The sequence below is a fragment of the Pelophylax lessonae genome (genome assembly GCF_965119305.1).
Source record: "Pelophylax lessonae genome assembly, chromosome: 3".
NCBI classification, from domain to species: domain Eukaryota; kingdom Metazoa; phylum Chordata; class Amphibia; order Anura; family Ranidae; genus Pelophylax; species Pelophylax lessonae.
In genome coordinates, this window is record NC_138770.1 from 41,227,536 (window position 1) to 41,244,432 (window position 16,897).

The 16,897-nt window shown below is 44.1% G+C and overlaps 1 protein-coding gene across 1 annotated transcript in view; it reads left to right on the forward strand.

Annotated features, from left to right (window-relative positions):
• Positions 1 to 16,897, forward strand: part of LOC309550683 (uncharacterized protein) — a 3,164,715-nt gene that overhangs the window by 515,859 nt on the left and 2,631,959 nt on the right. The window lies entirely within an intron of this gene.

A 16,897-nucleotide genomic window follows, 5' to 3' on the forward strand; every position in this document is an offset into this window, starting at 1 on the left:
AGCCTTACCATGGGCATCTTCCGCCAGTGCCGTCTGTGGGGCCCTAACGTCATACAGCGGGTGGAGCAGAGACAAGCATCTGCAGCCTCGTGGGGGAGCGGACGCATAAGCGCAAACCTCCCCCATCTAGAACCCGTAGATGTAGAGCACATGGACGTGAAGGCGCAGCGCAAAGGCGCCGGCGTGACGTCAGATGTGCGGCATGACGCCGATGTAGGGGTGGACCCGTCCGACGAAGGGAAGGGCGGGTACAGCAAGGGAGGAGGTACCTCCCTCTTTCTACATCGCAGCTCCCGGGACACAGGCATCCACCAAACACACCAGCACAGATACATCCAGGAAACCAGTATGTTGAAAACCTCCAATAAGATGTACAAGTAGATCATAGGCAAAAATGCTATCTGGATGTATAAATGCTAAAAAATTAATGAAATAAAATAAAATAAAATAAATAGAATACCAGCACTGATGACAACAGACCAAAAAGTGGGCACTTGTGGGTGTCTTCCACCCGGGTTCAATATCAAAAAGGGGAAATGGTCTGGAGCCATCTGTAGACCACCTCCATCCCGAAACAATCATAGAAAGAGAAAATTGGCCCGTGGGACTTTATATGAGGTGGGTACATGTGACTGGAAATAACAAAAAATGAATAATTGAAAAAATATAATCTTTATTGCAAAAATTGACATCGAAGTTGTGCGCGTGAAGCGCTGGGATAACAGACTTCATTGGAAATCATTGAAAACATGTATAACATAAAATACCATACATAAAATATACAATATTCATGAGAATGCAAAACATCTAAATCTCAAGGATAAAGACATGGTAAATAATTATCACATAGCGTATAAATGTCGTATAAATGTCATGCATCTAATCTGACGCGTTTCGCGAGTCACTGCTCGCTTCTTCAAGAGAGAATGCATTGGACAATTGATAAATCTGAAAAAACGAAAAAAATAAAAAAATATAAAAAAAATTAAAAAAATAGAAGTATAGCTCATGATGGTATTAAGAGAGGATTTTGTAAGTCATGGGGAACTCATTGGAGTGCCCACTACTCACATTTCAAAGGCTGGAATCAAGGAGTGGAACTCCGTGCGGTAGCAATGGTGTAGGTCTGGCCCGGGAGCTGAAGGGTCCCATCGGACGACAATACAGTTGAGTGGCCCATGGGAGGTAAGTGACCAAAGTGTGGAGTAAAAGCCATAAGCCTTCCATGTCTGTCATAAAATTGGAATTTATAGAATAGAGTATGTAGGTAAATATGTATAGTATATGATACAATGTAGTACAAAGTCTATCATGTATATTAAACATTGAATAAATATCCAAATGCCATGCACAGTGCAGGAAGGACTGATATGATTGGTATAATAAAGTATTAAACAATGTGGAAATGAGTAATGGCTGAGAGAAAGGCGAATAGGTAGAAAGTGGAAGTGGAAAGAGTGTGACGGTGAGTGAAGGAAAGTGTGGAAGATGAAAGTGGTACAAAAAAAAAAAAAAAGAAGAAGGCAAGGCTGGCGTCCAGCAATATAGCAACCATGGTGATAGTAAAGTGAGGATGTAGGATAATGTGTGGCAGGTGCCGGGAACCCACAAAATGAGGGATGGGAAGGAGTGGTGCAAATGGAAAAAAGGTGCTTGCCAGGTAGAGTGAATGGAGAACGAGTGCCGTGTGTGAAGTAAGAAAGGAGAGAAGTGTCAAGGGTCAGCCTTACCATGGGCATCTTCCGCCAGTGCCGTCTGTGGGGCCCTAACGTCATACAGCGGGTGGAGCAGAGACAAGCATCTGCAGCCTCGTGGGGGAGCGGACGCATAAGCGCAAACCTCCCCCATCTAGAACCCGTAGATGTAGAGCACATGGACGTGAAGGCGCAGCGCAAAGGCGCCGGCGTGACGTCAGATGTGCGGCATGACGCCGATGTAGGGGTGGACCCGTCCGACGAAGGGAAGGGCGGGTACAGCAAGGGAGGAGGTACCTCCCTCTTTCTACATCGCAGCTCCCGGGACACAGGCATCCACCAAACACACCAGCACAGATACATCCAGGAAACCAGTATGTTGAAAACCTCCAATAAGATGTACAAGTAGATCATAGGCAAAAATGCTATCTGGATGTATAAATGCTAAAAAATGAATGAAATAAAATAAAATAAAATAAATAGAATACCAGCACTGATGACAACAGACCAAAAAGTGGGCACTTGTGGGTGTCTTCCACCCGGGTTCAATATCAAAAAGGGGAAATGGTCTGGAGCCATCTGTAGACCACCTCCATCCCGAAACAATCATAGAAAGAGAAAATTGGCCCGTGGGACTTTATATGAGGTGGGTACATGTGACTGGAAATAACAAAAAATGAATAATTGAAAAAATATAATCTTTATTGCAAAAATTGACATTGAAGTTGTGCGCGTGAAGCGCTGGGATAACAGACTTCATTGGAAATCATTGAAAACATGTATAACATAAAATACCATACATAAAATATACAATATTCATGAGAATGCAAAACATCTAAATCTCAAGGATAAAGACATGGTAAATAATTATCACATAGCGTATAAATGTCGTATAAATGTCATGCATCTAATCTGACGCGTTTCGCGAGTCACTGCTCGCTTCTTCAAGAGAGAATGCATTGAACAATTGATAAATCTGAAAAAACGAAAAAAATAAAAAAATATAAAAAAAAATTAAAAAAATAGAAGTATAGCTCATGATGGTATTAAGAGAGGATTTTGTAAGTCATGGGGAACTCATTGGAGTGCCCACTACTCACATTTCAAAGGCTGGAATCAAGGAGTGGAACTCCGTGCGGTAGCAATGGTGTAGGTCTGGCCCGGGAGCTGAAGGGTCCCATCGGACGACAATACAGTTGAGTGGCCCATGGGAGGTAAGTGACCAAAGTGTGGAGTAAAAGCCATAAGCCTTCCATGTCTGTCATAAAATTGGAATTTATAGAATAGAGTATGTAGGTAAATATGTATAGTATATGATACAATGTAGTACAAAGTCTATCATGTATATTAAACATTGAATAAATATCCAAATGCCATGCACAGTGCAGGAAGGACTGATATGATTGGTATAATAAAGTATTAAACAATGTGGAAATGAGTAATGGCTGAGAGAAAGGCGAATAGGTAGAAAGTGGAAGTGGAAAGAGTGTGACGGTGAGTGAAGGAAAGTGTGGAAGATGAAAGTGGTACAAAAAAAAAAAAAAAAGAAGAAGGCAAGGCTGGCGTCCAGCAATATAGCAACCATGGTGATAGTAAAGTGAGGATGTAGGATAATGTGTGGCAGGTGCCGGGAACCCACAAAATGAGGGATGGGAAGGAGTGGTGCAAATGGAAAAAAGGTGCTTGCCAGGTAGAGTGAATGGAGAACGAGTGCCGTGTGTGAAGTAAGAAAGGAGAGAAGTGTCAAGGGTCAGCCTTACCATGGGCATCTTCCGCCAGTGCCGTCTGTGGGGCCCTAACGTCATACAGCGGGTGGAGCAGAGACAAGCATCTGCAGCCTCGTGGGGGAGCGGACGCATAAGCGCAAACCTCCCCCATCTAGAACCCGTAGATGTAGAGCACATGGACGTGAAGGCGCAGCGCAAAGGCGCCGGCGTGACGTCAGATGTGCGGCATGACGCCGATGTAGGGGTGGACCCGTCCGACGAAGGGAAGGGCGGGTACAGCAAGGGAGGAGGTACCTCCCTCTTTCTACATCGCAGCTCCCGGGACACAGGCATCCACCAAACACACCAGCACAGATACATCCAGGAAACCAGTATGTTGAAAACCTCCAATAAGATGTACAAGTAGATCATAGGCAAAAATGCTATCTGGATGTATAAATGCTAAAAAATGAATGAAATAAAATAAAATAAAATAAATAGAATACCAGCACTGATGACAACAGACCAAAAAGTGGGCACTTGTGGGTGTCTTCCACCCGGGTTCAATATCAAAAAGGGGAAATGGTCTGGAGCCATCTGTAGACCACCTCCATCCCGAAACAATCATAGAAAGAGAAAATTGGCCCGTGGGACTTTATATGAGGTGGGTACATGTGACTGGAAATAACAAAAAATGAATAATTGAAAAAATATAATCTTTATTGCAAAAATTGACATCGAAGTTGTGCGCGTGAAGCGCTGGGATAACAGACTTCATTGGAAATCATTGAAAACATGTATAACATAAAATACCATACATAAAATATACAATATTCATGAGAATGCAAAACATCTAAATCTCAAGGATAAAGACATGGTAAATAATTATCACATAGCGTATAAATGTCGTATAAATGTCATGCATCTAATCTGACGCGTTTCGCGAGTCACTGCTCGCTTCTTCAAGAGAGAATGCATTGGACAATTGATAAATCTGAAAAAACGAAAAAAATAAAAAAATATAAAAAAAAATTAAAAAAATAGAAGTATAGCTCATGATGGTATTAAGAGAGGATTTTGTAAGTCATGGGGAACTCATTGGAGTGCCCACTACTCACATTTCAAAGGCTGGAATCAAGGAGTGGAACTCCGTGCGGTAGCAATGGTGTAGGTCTGGCCCGGGAGCTGAAGGGTCCCATCGGACGACAATACAGTTGAGTGGCCCATGGGAGGTAAGTGACCAAAGTGTGGAGTAAAAGCCATAAGCCTTCCATGTCTGTCATAAAATTGGAATTTATAGAATAGAGTATGTAGGTAAATATGTATAGTATATGATACAATGTAGTACAAAGTCTATCATGTATATTAAACATTGAATAAATATCCAAATGCCATGCACAGTGCAGGAAGGACTGATATGATTGGTATAATAAAGTATTAAACAATGTGGAAATGAGTAATGGCTGAGAGAAAGGCGAATAGGTAGAAAGTGGAAGTGGAAAGAGTGTGACGGTGAGTGAAGGAAAGTGTGGAAGATGAAAGTGGTACAAAAAAAAAAAAAAAAAAGAAGAAGGCAAGGCTGGCGTCCAGCAATATAGCAACCATGGTGATAGTAAAGTGAGGATGTAGGATAATGTGTGGCAGGTGCCGGGAACCCACAAATTGAGGGATGGGAAGGAGTGGTGCAAATGGAAAAAAGGTGCTTGCCAGGTAGAGTGAATGGAGAACGGGTGCCGTGTGTGAAGTAAGAAAGGAGAGAAGTGTCAAGGGTCAGCCTTACCATGGGCATCTTCCGCCAGTGCCGTCTGTGGGGCCCTAACGTCATACAGCGGGTGGAGCAGAGACAAGCATCTGCAGCCTCGTGGGGGAGCGGACGCATAAGCGCAAACCTCCCCCATCTTTCTCTCAGCCATTACTCATTTCCACATTGTTTAATACTTTATTATACCAATCATATCAGTCCTTCCTGCACTGTGCATGGCATTTGGATATTTATTCAATGTTTAATATACATGATAGACTTTGTACTACATTGTATCATATACTATACATATTTACCTACATACTCTATTCTATAAATTCCAATTTTATGACAGACATGGAAGGCTTATGGCTTTTACTCCACACTTTGGTCACTTACCTCCCATGGGCCACTCAACTGTATTGTCGTCCGATGGGACCCTTCAGCTCCCGGGCCAGACCTACACCATTGCTACCGCACGGAGTTCCACTCCTTGATTCCAGCCTTTGAAATGTGAGTAGTGGGCACTCCAATGAGTTCCCCATGACTTACAAAATCCTCTCTTAATACCATCATGAGCTATACTTCTATTTTTTTAATTTTTTTTTATATTTTTTTATTTTTTTCGTTTTTTCAGATTTATCAATTGTTCAATGCATTCTCTCTTGAAGAAGCGAGCAGTGACTCGCGAAACGCGTCAGATTAGATGCATGACATTTATACGACATTTATACGCTATGTGATAATTATTTACCATGTCTTTATCCTTGAGATTTAGATGTTTTGCATTCTCATGAATATTGTATATTTTATGTATGGTATTTTATGTTATACATGTTTTCAATGATTTCCAATGAAGTCTGTTATCCCAGCGCTTCACGCGCACAACTTCAATGTCAATTTTTGCAATAAAGATTATATTTTTTCAATTATTCATTTTTTGTTATTTCCAGTCACATGTACCCACCTCATATAAAGTCCCACGGGCCAATTTTCTCTTTCTATTATGTTAGGGGGTACTCTGTTTTCCTTACCAGGCCTCTCTATTAAACATGGTCTACCTTATTAGATGCAGTTCCATTACTGCCAAACTCGGCATGCAGCTCAATCACAGTTCTCCAGCTCCCCAATTTTACAGACAGACCCAGTGGAAGCCAAACTCAATATTCCCCACACACACACATTCATCAGATCTCATTTGATTCAAAAAGAAAAGCAGAAGCATTCATAAGGATAACTATGGTTGCCAAATCTTGTCATATTTTTTCGGACAATTCCTACTAATGCATGTTTACTTATACATAGGCAGCACTGCGTTAATGGCAGATTCCCATGATGCTAAAGAGGGGGCAGGAAGAGGACCATCTATACAGAATTTCTTTTTTTTGCATAGTACAAGTAGGAAATGAGTAATTTAGTGTATCTAGGTCTCTGTTCATCATTCTGTATACCTAGGAGGGCCAGATCCGGAGATATTGCGTGGGACCTATATTGAAAAGGTCAAAGTCCAAAACTGGGCAACCCTGGAGAAGGTCCAAAACATATGGAAAAATGTGCCAATAGAGGAGTAACAACGAGTACATTCTGGGGATCTATTCGGGTAGATTTTATGCAATCTGGGGGATGTGTAATAGACACGGTGTAGAAATTTAACCTGGATTAGCTTGTCCTTAGGAGATAACCAATCTAGAATTATCCTCAAAGCATTCCTCACAAGATTCACTATCCAAGGTAGGAATATCTGCACTCCACTTTTCCTATAGTTTCCCTATTTTGAGGGACTCCACACACGAAAGTCAAGTACAGTGTTGAGAGAGCTGCTCTTGTGCAAGATCTTCCACTTGGTCTCAAAGTGAAGAAATGTCGACAGCACACCAAGGATTCCTTGAAAGGGTCCAAAGTTTTATTCCATGGTCACATGATAAATATACAGCAAATGCAATATTCCCCATGCACACAATCAAGATAACCAGCTGTTCAGTGATGCTGGGTGCTGCAATGAGTTTGGAAACCATGGATACTCAAAGTGAAGAAATGTCACCAGCACACCAAGGATTCCTCGAAAGGCACAGCCTCTTGTAGCAGTGGTCTTGTGTGGCGATACACTATAGATGGTGTGTAATAATGACCTGGAACAGAATAAGTTCTAGTATCCTAGGACGGGGTGGGCAACCTGCAGCCCTTCAGCTTTTGTAGAACTCTATGTCCCATGAGGCATTGCAAGACTGAGAGTTTCAAGTGTAGTGCCACCCCCCCAAGATGCCGCTTGGTAATTTTGGGTTCTCTGTTCTGTGCCTCAACCCAAAGAATAACCTCAGTCCTGCTGGCACACCAGGTTAAATAAAATCACTGCAGACACAAGTGCAAAGGACATCAGACTGTGGCAAAGTAAATGAGTATTTTACCAAAGATATGGTAAGGCAACAAAATGAAGGAATTTTAATGCAAATATATTCAATCTCAGATCTCAATCTTTGGTCTAAGCAAATATACAAAAGATATGCAATGCAAAGAAAGATCACAGTAAATCAGATGGTAATAACCTGTAGGTCCTGGAATAACCTATGACCCCAGGTATAAAAGGCAAGAGAATGACCTTTCTGTGTCAAACTTCTCCCTTAAAGTCCTGATCCCACAGGTCCAAAAATAGGCAGCACAATTAAGAAAGTAAGAGTTTCCCTTCCTGAACACGAGTCCTTTTGTGGGGATGTGCAGATGTTCATAATTTTCAGCTAGCTCAACAAGGGCCCAGAAAGGTTTCTGTGCAATCGTGACCAGCAATAATAGTAGGCATATGCAAAGTGGTTCCTGTTAAAACCTTTTGTGTAAAGAGATGGGGTAAAGGTGTCTACATGCAGTGTCCTTTGTAGGTTGTACACTTCCGCCCACTCATCAATTTTGATGATACCAATGCTCGGGGAAGTAGGATGTCCCGAGACAGGCTCTTTAAGGATCTGCAATCAGATAAAGGATGCCTGACTGGCAACCCGATAGCCCAGGGATCCAGCGATGTCTATACGGGTGTGCCAGGAGGTGTCCTGAGTATCCACGCAGCCAATGGGGTGTCTGTGACGGTTGACCTGTGCCCAGTGATGGAGCTTGCTAATGGGAAGTGGTTTATGCACAGGTCCAAATCATTTGGTGGGGGGGATTATGGTGTGGATTTGATTTTCAGGGGTTGGGCTTGACCCTTAATTCCAGTGACGGGAAGTCCTAAGGCGTCACCATACCAAGACATTTTAGGCAATTTCATGTTCCAACTTTGTGGGAACACTTTGACTCCTTCCTGTTCCAACATGACTGCGCGCCAGTGCACAAAGCAAGGTCCATAAAGAAATATGAGTTTCGGGTGGAGGAACTTGATTGGCCTCCACAGAGTCCTGACTTCAATCTGATAGAACACCTTTGGGATGAATTAGAGCGAGACTGCCAGCCAGGCCTTCTCTTCAACATCGGTGCCTAACCTCACAAATATGCTTCTGAAAGAATGGTCAAACATTCCAATAGACACACTCCTAAACCTTGTGGAGAGTTTTCCCAGAAGAGTTGAAGCTGTTATAGCTACAAAAGCTTGGGCCAACTCAATATTGAACCCTACGGACTAAGACTGGGATGCCATTAAAGTTCATGTCCGTGTAAAGGCAGGTGTCCCAATACTTTTGGTAATATAGTGTATGTACTTTAGATGCAGCCGGTGATGTCACAGGCGCGAATGCGCCCTGGAGGAACAGCATATCCGTGCCGTTACATGAGAGCCCTTTGCTGTAAACAGCGGCTCACGCGTGCATGCCCGCGGGAGCCCGCTTATTGAAATCCGGAAGGCTCCTTTAACAAGAGGGCCCCCAGATCCTGGCCCCTAGTACCCCTACTCATTCACCAAAATAAAAGTGTAGTGAAAAAAAATGACTATAGGCAATTTTTGACAAGTTCTTTATTTAAAAAAACAAACATTTTAAAAAAATGTCCCCCCTGGTGTAGATCCATTGTCAATCAGGATTGCCGCCACCGCTGACCTGTAAAAAAACTAAAAATAACACTCTGCCTTCAACGAATTCTCCCGCCATCTGCCCGCTCCGCTATCTGACCGTTCTTATGTAACTAAAACATTAATCAGTTAATGCATTTGTGAAATTCCTTATGTAGCACCCTCCTAGGTAGGTGCTAGGAAAAAGCATCTAATTGTTCCCTCTGCTTATCATGGGAGCCTGATCTATTAGATTGCCTGTCACGTGTTTCCAGGTGTGATTCACTGGGTCTGAGGGAGTGTCCCCACTGCATCCAATGAGGGAGCTTGTTGGACAGTGGAGGAAACCTAGCCAGTGACACATCATGTTTTATGGCAGTCCCAGTGGGAGGGCATTCTCGCAATGCATCCTGGGATTGCCCATAAATAGTGAGGGGACGTGTGACAGGGCGTCTTTGGGTCGGAAGCTAAGTCCCAGGAGGAGGTGGACGGCTGTCTCTCCTCCTGCAGGTGTTAGGAAGGTGGTTCAGGCGGTCGGCCTGGTGAACCAGGTGTGGAGCTGAGCTGCAGAGGATCCAGAGTGCTGACAGTTGAGTTGCTGGCGGAGTCTCTCTGGAAAAACAGTGTCCGTGAGTACCAGGAGATTTGCCTAAGGGTCTGCCCAGGAAGAGGGGCCACTCCAATGAAGTCAGGGGATCAAGGAGCTAGCTCACACAGGGAGTGATACCGTAAAGGGGTTGCCATGTAGTTGAAGAATAGGGACAAAGGGGGTGCCAGGAAAGGCCCTGAAGAGTGTTCTGCAGTACAGTCAAGTTTTCCTCAATAGTTCATTAACTACTTCTTTACCGCTACTGACAAGGTGAAGCAGCGGCAGTGCCGCACTCAGCAATATTCAGTCGTCCCAGCAGATTGTGCATAGTTATATAAGTTGGAGTATCCCACTCATTCCCTTCTCCTACCCAAGTTCTCAATAAAAACACAAAAACCAAAGCTACTGGACTGTTTCCTGACTGAGATAAAACACTTTGGAAAATGTTGAACTGTCATGCTGCTGCTAATGGTAACCCAGGGGAACCCCTAACCAGCAGCTCCCAAGGGAATATTGCTACACTTATCATTAAAGAGAAAAGTATAATTGAATTTTCAGGAAGTCACCTCTGTAATTCAAAAGGTACCAGCACCGTCTCTGCCAAGGAGGAGGTGTTACAGCAGGGATTGCATAATTTTTATTTCATTTATTGACAGACACAGCACTTCATCTTCTTGACTGTAGGGTTATACTGCCCCCTACAGGAGTAGGACACTAGGCAGAGATAAAAGCTTGAGCATGCCTATGGGCCAGTCCCTGGGGGTATACTCCCACTTCCTGCTATAGGTCTTCTGTTAAAAGGAATTGTCCTCTTTGAGGGTGTTTTGTTTTTTCAGGTGAGCTCCAGTTGTTGACATTTGAGCTCCAAGTTACCTGTTTTGGCTAGGTTTAGCCCTGGGAAAGTTGTTTTGTTCTGCTGTCCCCACCCCTTATGTTTGACACTGCTTTGGGACGTACCTACGGTATAGAAGATAATGTGCTGTGTCTGTCAATGAACAAAAGAGAAAATTGGATTTTTGACTTACCGTTAAATCCATTTCTCTGATGTTCATAGACGGACACTGCACTTCCTCTTCTTGACTGTAGGGTTATACTGCCCCCTACAGGAGTAGGACACTAGGCAGAGAAAAAAGCTTGAGCATGCCTATAGGCCAGCCCCTGGGGGTATACTCCCACTTCCTTCTATAGGTCTTCAGTTTAGAGGAATTGTCCTCTTTGAGGGTGTTTTTTTTCAGGTGAGCTCCAGTTGTTGACATCTGAGCTCCAAGTTACCTGGTTGGCTAGGTTTAGCCTTGAGGAAGTAGTTTTGTTCTGCTGTTCCCACCCCTCATGTTTGATGCTGCTTTGGGACATCCATATGGTCAAGAAGATGAGGAGCTGTGTCCATCAATGAACAAAAGAGAAAATGGGATTTTTGACTTACCATAAAATCCATTTCTCATTTTCATTGACAGACAGAGCATCCGCCCCTCTTTGGAGTTGGGTTTGTTTCTTCTGACACTTGACTCTTGTTACAAAACTGAAAATCTATAGAAAGAAGTGGGAGTATACCCCCAGGGACTGCCCCATAGGCGTGCTCAGGCTTTTTTCTCTTCCCAGTGTCCTAGTCCTGTAGGGGGCAGTATAACCCTACGGTCATGAAGATGAAGTGCTGTGTCCATCAATGAACATTCAAGGAAATGGATTTTACGGTAAGTCAAAAATTTTTATTATCCTCTCCTCTCTTTACAGGAAAAGGAACTACATTTCCCATCAACCTCTGGGAATTGCATTGAATGTGGGTAAGTACACTAGGCCTGTACATGTTAAATATGAACTCGCCCACTTTGATATAAATCACGTCCCCTCATTCTCCATCCACACTGCTCTACACACCACACAAAAGGGAGAGAACCACAAGCGCCAATCTAAGTGTAGTAATAAAACACTTTAATACAGGATGAAAACACAACAAGAATAGCATAAATTGAATGTGGGATAATGTTAATCAAATAGTCCTGGGCATCAGGCATCAAGGGGGTCCCTCTGGTACCGGACACAGCTGTGCTTAGAAATGGAGGTCTCCTGTGTGCTGGCAGGAGGCGTCCCTGGTCCGTAGGCTGCCGAGGCTCCGCCCTTCTGAGGCCTGTGACATCACTCCCTGGATGCCGAGCTGCAGACTAACAACGACACGTTGCGGAGTATGCGCTCCTTCTTCAGGCCCCCATTGGAACCTTTCTTGCCTTTTCCATCCCCCCTTCCTATTTATTTACCATGGACTGCCTGAGAATTATTGTTTATCTCTCTTGCGCCAATACTCACCTGTTTGTCTAAACACCACACAGCAGGAGAGTAAGATAACAATCATAAGGCCTGTACACAAGATAAGAAAATAGGAAGTAAAATGTCGTCCGACGAACGATCTGCCAATTTTCGGATCGTTAGTATAGTGCTTTCGACAGCCGATTTACAAATTTTCATATGACAAAAACTGAATGTGCAACCATGTGTTGATGACCTCACTCACAAAATGACCTGTGAGTGGTCAAAGGAATGACCAAATCCTGTGGGTGGTCTCTGGTATACAGGACTTGAAAAGGGAGTCATTAGCATTGGCGGAAGTAGTTCTTTTTGGGAAGGTCCGCTGTTTGGAGTTGTAGAAACATGCAGCCAAGACCTCATTGATATGTTTGTATGCATGATTGTTCAAGATATCGAGTGCAAGCTGTTGCCAGAGTTAAGTATTATTTGACCTTTTTGGGATATTGGAAATAGGAGTGTGGGTTGAAGTCTTGTTATTTGGTGTATTTGTTTATGGTAACTTTTATGTGTAAGGAAGCTTTATGTATTTTGATGTCCACTAAAGTTTTGTTTTATGCTTCTTATCAGAACTGCTCTTGGTGTGTCTGTTCCTTTTAAATATTCACTAGATATTTCAGTAGCTGTCCAGTATAACTTCATTATAAATTTTGTTGTTTTCCACATTTCATACAGCAGGCTATAAAAATGTTTTCATATGTGAGCACCACGTCCGACTTTCAATTGATTAGTAAAGTTTTTGTCCGAAAAACAAATCACAAAAGCAAGACTTGGCATGCTCGGAAATGAAAAAGTACATACAAAACAATTTAACACGACATCACTTCTGAAGTTGAATTCTGTCGTACGGGAATTTTCGTATGAAAGTACCCTCTTCACTTTCCATATGAGACCAGCATGCAACAAAAAAACGGACAAAAATTAATCTGATAATCTGATCGTGTGTATGAGGCTTTAGAAATGTAAAGCATGCGTGTGCAAAATGTTTAGTTCAATCTATGTAGTCTACATTCAATTCTCCCTCCTCTAGGCTTTCTGTTACATGCTGTGGCTGCTACCTTCACATGCCGTCTCTACCCCTCCAGCCACAACAAGAGATAAACCAATTAATCAGAGACTGTAGCCAAACTACAGGAGATGACTTGAAACATATCCCATGGGGTCACAGACCAGAACACATTTATAGTACAGAAAGGAAGGCGTTGAACCTCTGACAATATTTTTAAGGCTGTTCCTGTGCCAAGGTCAGGAATTGAGAGGAAGTATCCCTCCAGTGGGGTCACAGGGACAGGAAGTGAGGGTAAGTCTCCCTCCAATGGTGTCAGAGGGACAGAATGTCTCCCTCCAGTAGGGTCACAGAAACAGGAAGTCTCCCTACCGTGGTATCACAGGGACGAGAAGTGAGGGGAAGTCTCCCTCCAGCGAGGTTACAGAAATAGGAAGTTTACCTCCAGTGGGGTCACAGGGACAGGAAGTGAGGGGAAGTCTCTCACCGGTGGGGTCCCAGAAATAGGAAGTTTCCCTCCATTGGGGTCACAGGGTCAGAAAGTCTCCCCCCTGTGGGGTCAGAGAAACAGGAATCCTCCCTCCAGTGGGGTCAAAGGGACTAGATGTGTGAGTAAGTCTCCCTCTAGTGGGTCAAAGAAACAGAATGTCTCCCTCGAGTGCGGTCACAGAAACAGAAAGCCGCCTTCCCTTGGGGGTCACAGAAACAGGAAGTCTCCCTCCACTGTGGTCACAGAAGCAGGAAGTCTCCCTCCAGTGGTGTCAAATAGATAGGAAGTGGGGGTAAGCCTCCCTCCAGTGGGGTCAAAGGAACAAGAAGACTTTCTACAGTGCAGTCACAGAAATAGGAAGTCTCCCGCCCGTGAGGGGTCACAAAAACAGGAAGTCTCCCTCCAGTGGGGTCACAGAAGCGGGTAGTCTACCTCCAATGGGGTCACAGAAGCAGGTAGTCTACCTCCAGTGGTGTCACACGGACAGGAAATGAGGGAAAGTCTCTCACCAGTGGGGTCCCAGAAGTATCAAGTCTCCCTCCATTGGGGTCACAGGGTCAGAAAGTCTCCCCCCTGTGGGGTCAGAGAAACAGGAAACCTCCCTCCAGTGGGGTCAAAGGGACTAGATGTGTGAGTAGTTTCCCTCTAGTGGGTCAAAGAAACAGAATGTCTCCCTCGAGTGCGGTCACAGAAACAGAAAGCCGCCTTCCCTTGGGGGTCACAGAAACAGGATGTCTCCCTCCACTGTGGTCACAGAAGCAGGAAATCTCCCTCCAGTGGTGTCAAATAGATAGGAAGTGGGGGTAAGCCCCCCTCCAGTGGGTCAAAGGAACAAGAAGTCTTTCTCCAGTGCAGTCACAGAAATAGAAACTCTCCCACCCGTGAGGGGTCACAAAAACAGGAAGTCTCCCTCCAGTGGGGTCACAGAAGCAGGCAGGCTACCTCCAGTGGTGTCAAAAGGACAGGAAGTGGGGCTAAGTCTCCCTCCAGTGGGGTCAAAGAAACAGGAAGTCTCCCTCCAGTGGGATCATAGAAAAAAAGGATTCTCCCCACAGTGGGGTCATAGAAACAGGAAGTCTCCCTCCAGTGGTGTCAAAAGGACAGAACGTGGGGGTAAGTCTCCCTCCCATGGGGGGGTCACAGAAACAGGAAGTCTCCCTCAAGTGAGGTCAGAGAAACAGGAAGTCTTCCTCCCATGTGGGTCATGAAGGGGCGCGGCGTATGCCCCACCATTTTGTATGGCATATGCCCCGCCATTTTGTAACATCACTGAATTCTTTATTTTGTGAATATACTTTGCTAAGTCGCTTTAACTTCAGTTAAGATTGCACATATATTACAGTTAACACGTTTTCTAAATATACACTTATGCTTCCTGTAGATATTACACTTGTTCCTCTTTTGATCTTAGCTTGAAAGCAGTATTGCTAAACTTTCTCGTTGCTTTAACTGACAGACTTTGCAATATCCAGTAACCATCGTATAATGTTTAACCAATTATATTCGCACACATAACCTGCCCTATACACATCCCCATTTATTTTGCATCCTATGTATTTTTGTATAAAGATTTCTTGACATGTAATAAACAGACGAGAAGTCCTTTGTACCACACACAGACTACTTGAGTTTATTCCGCTCTTACACAGAACCAATTAGACTTCTGTAGTCCGGGACTACTAGGATTTTTCGAGGTTGAATTGAGCTAATCACCTTCAGGTCACAGAAACAGGAAGTCTCCCTCCAGTGGGGGGGGGGGTCACAGAAACAGGAAGTCTCCCTCCCATGGGGTCACAGAAACAAGGAAGTCTCCCTCCAGTGGGGTCACAGAAACCAGAAGTCTCCCTCCAGTGGGGTCACAGAAACCGGAAGTCTCCCTCCAGTGGTGTCACAGAAACAGGAAATCTCTCTCCAGTGGGGTCACAGAAACAGGAAGTCTTCCTCCCGTAGGGTCACAGAAACAGGAAGTCTCTCTCCAGTAGGGGGTCAAAGAAACAGAATGTCTCCCTCCAGTGTGGTCACAGAAACAGAAAGTTGCCTTCCCTTGGGGGGTCACAGAAACAGGAAGTCTCCCTCCCATGGAGTCACAGAAACAGGAAGTCTCCCTCCAGTGGTGTCAAAAGGACAGGAAGTGGGTGTAAGTCTCCCTCCCATGGGGTCACAGAAACAAGGAAGTCTCCCTCCAGTGGGGTCACAGAAACAGGAAGTCTCCCTCCAGTGGGGTCACAAGGTCAGGAAGTGAGGGGAAGTCTCCCTTCAGTGGGGTCACAGAAACAGGAAGTCTGCCTCCAGTGCAGTCACAGAAAGTGTCCCTCCTGTGAGGTCACCGAAAGAGGAAGTCTCCCTCTAGTGGGGTCACACAAACAGGAAGTTTCTCTCCAGTGGGGTCACAGAAACAGGAAGTTTTTCTCCAGTATGGGTCACAGGGTCAGAGATTAAAGGGAAGTCTCCCCCAGTGGGGTCATAGAAACAGGAAGTCTCTCTCCAGTGGTGTCAAAGGGACAGAAATTGAGGGTAGGTCTCCCTCCAGTGGTGTCACAGAAACAAGAAGTCTCCTTCCAGTGGAATGTTACAGAAACTGGAAGTCTTCCTCCAGTGGGGTCACTAGGACAGGAAGTGTCTCTCCAGTTGGGTCACAAGGTTAGGATGTGGGGGGATGTCTCCCTCAAGTGGTGTCACAGAAACTGTACCATAGTGTAGAGAAGGAACGAAGACAATATTTGCCCTGTGTCCCCCCAAAATACATATCAGACCCACCCTTTGAATGAAATGCAGAGTGTTATGGTTTAAAATATTTTTCGTTTTAGCTTGAACCCATAGCAGTGATGAACTTGAACCTCATCTCTAGTTTGTATCTTTAGAATATTGAGTTACATACACAGCACAAGGCCGTGTTTACAGTATGAAAGGTTTCTTGGGGCTGCAGTTTTTATGAGCTCCCCAAGGTGGTGATCTCACTTATATTGTGAATCAATAGAGACTTCAAGGTGCCACAACCCAAGAAAAGTAAAGCACAAATGGGTATGAATGAACCGCCTCCCGCCTCCCACAACCGACTGACTTTATTGGCACATCACGAGACATCTAATTAAATTCAATACGTTTATTACAGTTTGCATTCAAATATAAAAAAAATACCGGCAACAAAGTCTCCAAAAAACTAAAAACACATATCAATATCCAAGTAGCGGACTGGCGAGCAAAACGCCTATAGTAATTTCCACGTATTGTACAGATAGTAGTCAGGCAGTGTTTAAAAAAGCTTGTCCCAATCCAGATGTCTCACTTATGTTGTGGGGATGCAAATCCAGGAAGTCTCTATGGTATTTACAGACAGGAAGTTCAATAGGAGAAAAATAAGTTACATTGTTGATATCAGTGAAAGGTAAAAGAAGACTCATAGATGGTG